The following is a 7,551-nucleotide window of genomic DNA, read 5'->3' on the forward strand; positions in this document are numbered from 1 at the left end:
GAAATGATTCAGTTGTGCTCATCAAAGGCTACTGACAGAAAGACATGTTTTCACAATGTGTTGCAGAATTCATTGGTATGCCTGAAGTCATTTGTTTTTGTCACAACATGTCACACCTTATATCTTCATAGGCTTTAACTTGATAAGGTTCAGAGCAAAAAGCCGCACCTGTCTTTTTCAAGGTTATACAACTTTTTTTAGCCTTTTTTTTTTTTTTATCTTTGCTCTGTTGGAGTCGCTTCCACACTTTACATCACACATGACCTTTGCTTCCTAGGTACTGATGTGGCTATTTTGTGTGATCGCTCAAATCAATGTTTTTTTTTTTCTCCCCTGGGATATTTTACTCTCTTTGCTATTCTCCTCTTATTGCATAAGGCATTTTATTTTTCCCGCAGTTAGAGTTAGACGTTAGTACGGTATAAGTTCTTCCTGATCTTCCTGAAACAGCTATATTTCTGATAAGTTTTTGAAATGAACTTTTAATTTCATTCCAATCTTCCGCTTAACACTCCAGTCCAGAAGGTGGCGGTATTACACCGACCCAACATAAACTTGTAGGTATAAGTTTGTAAATTAACCTAAATTATTTTAAAAAGTGTAAGTTTGCAAGTTTTCCTCGATAAACCAAAAATGTAAAAAAAAAACTGACCCCTTAATCCAATTAATTTATTCAACCAACAAAATATTACTTGAATTGCAGAGTTGATTAAACCACACAGCTCTGATGAGTCTAGTCTTCTATATGATATTATTTTCTCTACTTCTCTGAGCTAATCGTAGATTAGTAAGGAGGGATTATTCGAGAAATGTAATTTGGCAAGGGTTCTTGGACCCCACTAACAGCGGGTTCAGCTAAATATTATGCAAATAACACAAGCCAACCACTAATCTTTTCATTTGTTTCAAATCACGATGTAAAGGCGGAGGCTTGCTATCCACCTGACCATTTCACAAACAGAAATACATTTTCACACTCTGCCCTTGTGTTCTCTTGCCAATTAAAGCTAAAGAAAAGAAAAGAAAAAAAAAACACGACATGCTTTTCCAGACATGGGTGAAGCTGCTATGGAAGACGGCAACAACAGCAGATCTGTTTTGGAAATGAAGTTGAGTGATTCATCATTAGAAAGGCCTGGAACGCTTCGGGAGAGAGAAGGACAGAAATGTGTAGCCAAAGCGTCCTGTGGCTAAATATGCAAGCTGCAGTCTGGATCCAAATACAAAAAAAAAAAAAAAAAAAGTGATGAGATGAACGATTAGTCATGTCCAACTGATGGAGAACATTAGGGGTGCTAGGCTTTTACCTACACAGTAAGGTATTACTCTGACCAATTGAATACATCATTTTTAATACAGCGTGAAATTTGCTTAAATCATTAAATGTAACACCGTAGTGGCCTTTATGGATATTTCTATTTACTGGAAAATTCCTCTAACACCCAGAGTGTTTGTTTATGAACAATTGGTTCTAAGTCTACTCTGAAAGGGTTAAATCAACAATGTGGATTTTGTTTGTATTGGGTTAGGAAAAGTGCTCTTAGTAAGGAAAGATGTCTCGTTAACCTTCAGTAGGGCGAGGCCCTTTACAGTCCTAAACTAGACTTTGAAGCGTCTCATGTCTCCTAGAAACAGTGAACCAGGGCGTTTTCTGGAATTTGCTCGGGAGGAGAAGTGACTCTTGGTCCAGATTCCTCTTAACTGAGTTGGTTTGTCTTTAGCAACAAATCATAAACGTTGCATTCGAGTCCATGATCCAGTGATGAAGCGGAGATTTGGATGGCAGCCAGTCAGACCAGGCATGTTTCTAACTGTAGTGCGGCTGTGTCAACAGAATAATTACTGCCTGTGTCGTCTTGATTTTACTGATTCATTTTAGAAAAGCTGGATTAATTATGTTCATTTTCTAAGCATATTGTCTAATCTTAAATATTTACAGATCAGCTGGATTAACTAGAAGTTGCTTTTAACTTAATAGTGTGGAAATGCTATTTGAGAAACAGAGAAGCATCGTGACCTGAGATAAAGGGCCTGACATGAAACCACTGCGCAAATGCTCTACAGTTTGTCCTAAGATGTGAAACTTCAAGCTTAGTTGTTGTTATTATTGAATCCTCACATCTGCTCAACACAGTAGTTGTTGGGATGGATTGTGCTGTCACCAGGTCTAATGGAGAATGTTTTTGGAATGAAGAATGTGAGCATAGACCTGTGAATGTACGCAGTAAAATGGTTGATTTAACATTTTCAGAGTTTATTAAATTCCATCTGGATTTCCATCTTCGATTCCAACTCATATAGGTGTTAATTTAACATTGAAGGTTTTGCTCTTCATTTTATTCTCAGCATGACTGACTATAGTTACTAGGAATAAGAATGTCCAGGTGTCACCCGATACAATACTATCACAATACTTAGGTGCTGATTCATCAAGTATCATGATCAAAGTAGTAGAGCATGTGTGAATAGTTTGGAGAGCACCACCTGTAGGATGATCAAAGAATGACAATACTTTACTGCCTCATATGAAACATAAAAATGTAAAATAATTATAAAAAATCATTTTTTTCTACTCAGTGAGGTTATACATGGCCTGCCACACAAAACAATCAGGATATGTAACTGTATCGTTTTTCACCTCCATCTCTAATTGTTACTGTTTAATAGTCTAGTTTATATATTGTAATATCCAGGTTGTAGTCCTTACAAAGACAATGGGCTGAATGCAGAAATCGATGCAATCAATATTAGATACTGTATAAATCAAGATGAGTTCATGACTAAACAGATTTCTAAGCTGAATAGTTAGTTTAGTTAGTCTGTGTGCTAACACGAGAATTTTACACCTATGGGTATAAATAATGCAGAGTTGTTGCTTCTTCTTTATTTGCAGTATTATTTTCCTGTGTAGTGATTGCATCAAGGCATGTCAGAATAGTACATTATATAACTAGATAACCATCACAATACAGTAGCATGCAAATGGGTTTGATCATGAATGACTTATGATTTTGATTAAGTCACTAAGTTGGACACTGCCATGCACTGAGCTCTATCAGCCGTAAGCAGCATTTTAACATGTACAATAATAAATGTTGGCTCCATGATCAGAAGGCATGCTTGACTGAACGAATCATTCAACTCCATGGAATAAAGGAATGTGATTTGCATATTTCCTGATTTTATCAATGGGAGATAAGACCAGACAAATAGACTAATAGATACAGCAATCTAACTCACTTTCACTTTATTTTTTTATCCTCTATCTGACCTGATACCTCGGGAGCTGTGTCACTTAACGAGAGGCTATAGAATTCGACCAAACTTCCCTCAGCTCTGTACTTCATACTAGCTTTTGTATTTAGCCACGCCACGTGCCAGTTTCTTTATTTTATCCTCCAACATGGTGATAAGGAGATTACGTTCCTCTCCGCGGGCTGTGCAGCCACACCAGCTGCCCGATTCAGTCCTCACTGTGGCCGAAGATGTGATGCTCAGCCAGAAGTGCTGTTGCAGTATTGCAAAAACTCGGGTAATAACAGTTTGCGTGTTAAACATGTCTTATGATTCTTCCCTGATATGTGTTAAAGTTTGCAAAAGTTTCCAAACAATTTAGTCTACCTGGGTCTTCAATAACTACCTGGACTCCATATTAACATCAATTAACATCAGCTATTATAGCTGAACTGCCTCCCACCCTACACACTGTATAAATGCAGATCATTTACTGCTTTCTGTTTCACCCAAATGAGGATGGGTTCCCTGTTGAGTCTGGTTCCTCTCAAGGTTTCTTCCTATTACCATCTCAGGGAGTTTTTCCTTGCCACTGTCGCCCTCGGCTTGCTCACCAGGGACAAACTGACCATTTTGATTCATACAAATTCACATTTCATACAAACCTAAATAATTCTTTTGACTATGTAAAGCTGCTTTGCGGCAATGAAAATTGCTAAAAGCGCTATACAAATAAAATTGAATTGAATTGAATTGAATTGAATTTACACAAGTTATACTTATCAGTGATAGGTACAAGCAAACAGAACTCTACTAGGTGCAAAAGAGGACCATCTTATTTTTCTACTTGGAACAAACTCTAGTTCTTTATTACAGACTATGAATTGGCAGGTTTTTTTGTTTTTCATCCTAGATTATCAAAACATTTTCTAAGCATTAAATGTATATGATTTTACACTTATGTGATTATGATCTTTATTCTAAATGCAATAAAATAATGTAGTGTTTTAAAACGAATTAAATGCATTTAAAAATCCCGTTTTGCGCAGCAGCATGTGCTTTAATCAATCGTCTGAGATCTTTGTAGTTTTTTACATGTGATGTTGTAATGGGTTTGGCACCACAGACAGAGGCGAGGTCTTGTAGTCCTGTACTTTTAGAAAAAAAAAAGGAAGGAGAAGGGTTAAAGAAGGGGGGAAGGAATAAAAAGGGAGGGTTTTTAACACAGAGAAAGCGTGAGATCCATTAACATTAACAGTTATCGCCAGCTGGCCTGACCTGGCGGCCTCGCCCTTTCGCACCTGCAAAAGTGGGGACGCCTACATAGGGAGCCTACGGAGCGAGCGAGGAACAGGTTGAGCTGCAGATGTGACAGATGTTTTCAACGTAACTTGAAAGTAAAGTCATTAGTAATCTGATAACTTTTTTTTTTACATGTAATAATCAATAATGTAATCATATTACAATTTTAAAGTAGTAATTAGTCATTTGTAGTAGATTACTTTTTTTGAGTAACTAACCCACAACTGGTGATTTAAAACCACCCACTTTAGCAGAAGAGCCTAAAAGAAGCAAGCTTTACTAAAATCCTGCCTTTATGCCGAATTCCAGCTAGTTGCCTAATTTTTCAGCCATAAACTACGCAGCATGTGTGCCAGTGGCCTGTCTCGAGTGCAAGGTGGAAGTGAGGCAATGCTATGATTAGAGGTTTTATTGTCACAATATAAAGCTTTAATTGTTTTTTAATGACTATCTAATTTACGAATGACGAACCCGTCCCTAACCCTCATTGCTAAGTCAGTATAAAAACGACGGATGAATTTTACATTCCCATAGTCTCTGTGACTTTACATATCGACCCGTTCACTATCTTTCATCGCCCTTTTTTCCGCACTTATTCTTTGTTATTAAATCACTCTCTTTTGCACTTTACACTTAGTTTCTCACACACAGTCACCCACACATTCACACACCTCGCCTGCCAGAGAGTTTTCTGAAAGCTGCACTGATTGCCGACACTGCCCCACCCTTACACGCCTGTTTTTTTTTCCCCCTCACAATCCTTTTCACCTGCATGCCAAGAGATACAGGGTGAGTCACCCAAGTGCACGAGGAGTTGCTTAACTTTATTGCAGTACAGGTAGTTCAGCAGGTGGCATTTTCAAGAAAAAACAATTCTCAGACTTTAGGTGGTGATTTAAATCTTACTTAAATAGGTATATATATTTAGTACTGATATCTCTCCTGAAAGAGACTTCCGTTTAAACATGTATGCACCCTGGCTGATGGGGTTACTGCGGGTATTTCACTTTATAATATGTTTATAATAAACGTCACACAGTATTATTTATAGCCGAGTGAATTTAGGATTTCGAACTTACGTTTTTTTTTTTATTTAATAGTTATTTTGACCCATTTTGCATAATAGTTTTCGCTATGTTTACACAAGCATTACGACTGGAAAAACAAGTTATTTAGCCTCCACCCTCCATCCACTACACCCCCCCCCCTCCTCCTCCCCCTCTCCTTCTCCCCTCCATGTCACTTCTGTCTTACTTGCTTCACTATGGAACAGACATGATAAGCCTGAGCAGGTAAGACATCCCCTGCGGTGTGTGAGTGTATGTGTTTGTTCGTTCTACATTCCTTCATCCTTTTTTTTTTTTTTATGGTAAAAGATTATTTTGTATTGTACTCCCTGGTAGATGTTTTTACAGCTACAGTGTAAAAAGCTGTAGACAGTTTATTGGATGATGCTCAAGATGTGATAGATGATTTCTCTCCGTGGCGTGTCTGCACACTTACTCTAACCTTTTAAGATGTTTTTTTTTTTGCCTTTTTGTTTTTTTAAACCAAATCATTGGGAATATTAATAAAACTTAATCTCTAGAAAATAACAAAACACTTAGAAGTTAGAAGTAAGTTAGCTAGAAGTCATATCATCTTACTCCCTCTCTGTCTGCTCTTGCCTTCACCTGACTGAGACTTTTCTCAGACAGGTTTTTCTCAGGGTTTTATTGACTCATCTTCGATACACAGTGTTTTATTTACATGCACTCTTCCAAAGCCTGCATGTTCTCTCAGTCTTTCCCAACAAACTTCTTACAGGCAATTCTAACAATATTTAATTATTTATATATATATATATATATATATATATATATATATATGAAGCAGTCATGTTTAGTATCCATGCCATTAAAACATACAAGATAACTTTTTATGATGTTTGTTACGTAATAAACTAAAAAGGATTTTATAGAAGAAGGATAGATAAGATACATTGTAGAAATTTCTGATTTTGTGTTATTAGTGTCTTTTTTTCCCCGGAATGAGAGAATGATATTAACCGCCATTTTTAAAAAAAAATGCATAGTAACATATGCATCTAGAAATGCATATTTGTGTGTCTGTGTGTGTGCACAACTCTTGCACAACTGATAGGGGCAGTTAGGGTTAGTTTAACTAGCGTTACTGATATGCTCATATAGAACTCCTATACCTATTTCTGTAGATTAGCGCTTGCAGTCTGTCCTTGTGTTACAACATACCGTAGCAAGAAGTAACAGAAGGTACACATAATAAGTTTTACATTTTTGATTGGTTATTGAGTTATGTCTGGATTCCTTGAAAATGCCACAATGTCATACTGTATGTAGGCGTGTGCAGGCTATATCTGTCATTCTTCATGTAATGTGAATAAATGGTAATTAGTGGGATAGAAACACAAAAATAGATTCAAATCCCGCATTTCTTTACAGACTGACAGAGGGGATCAGTAGAACGTGTTTCCGTGTTCGATGCAAGCGATGTTACGTTTTGAAGTCAACCAGATCACGTTTTCAACTTCGTTAACCTGATCGGAAGCTTGTTAGTTTATATATAGTTACATGCGATGATATATTAATTTATATAAGACATTAAGACCACGTAACTGTAACACATTAACACTGATCATTAATTAGGTATTAATAAACCAGAGACAGGATCATGGGCACCCAAGGCTCACTCACGCTCGTGGTGAAAAAGACCGCTAATCTAAATTTCCCAGATCCCAATACGATCCTGCAACCAACAGCAATCCAAAGATCTGCTGGTGCTAGACATTACAGAACACACACTTCAAGGTCTTGTGTAGTCATGCCCCAACAGGCCAGTGCTGCCCAGGTGGCACAAGGCAAACCCACACAATACTGGGCTTAATGCTTTGCATTGCAATGTTACGGCTGACACAGTGAATGAGAATGAGAGCAGCTGCATGTCAAGTCATCTTCTCAGTCGCATCACACGTACAGTACTATACTGAAACCTTTAACA

Source organism: Clarias gariepinus, chromosome 19 (genome assembly GCF_024256425.1).
Source record: "Clarias gariepinus isolate MV-2021 ecotype Netherlands chromosome 19, CGAR_prim_01v2, whole genome shotgun sequence".
Taxonomy (NCBI): domain Eukaryota; kingdom Metazoa; phylum Chordata; class Actinopteri; order Siluriformes; family Clariidae; genus Clarias; species Clarias gariepinus.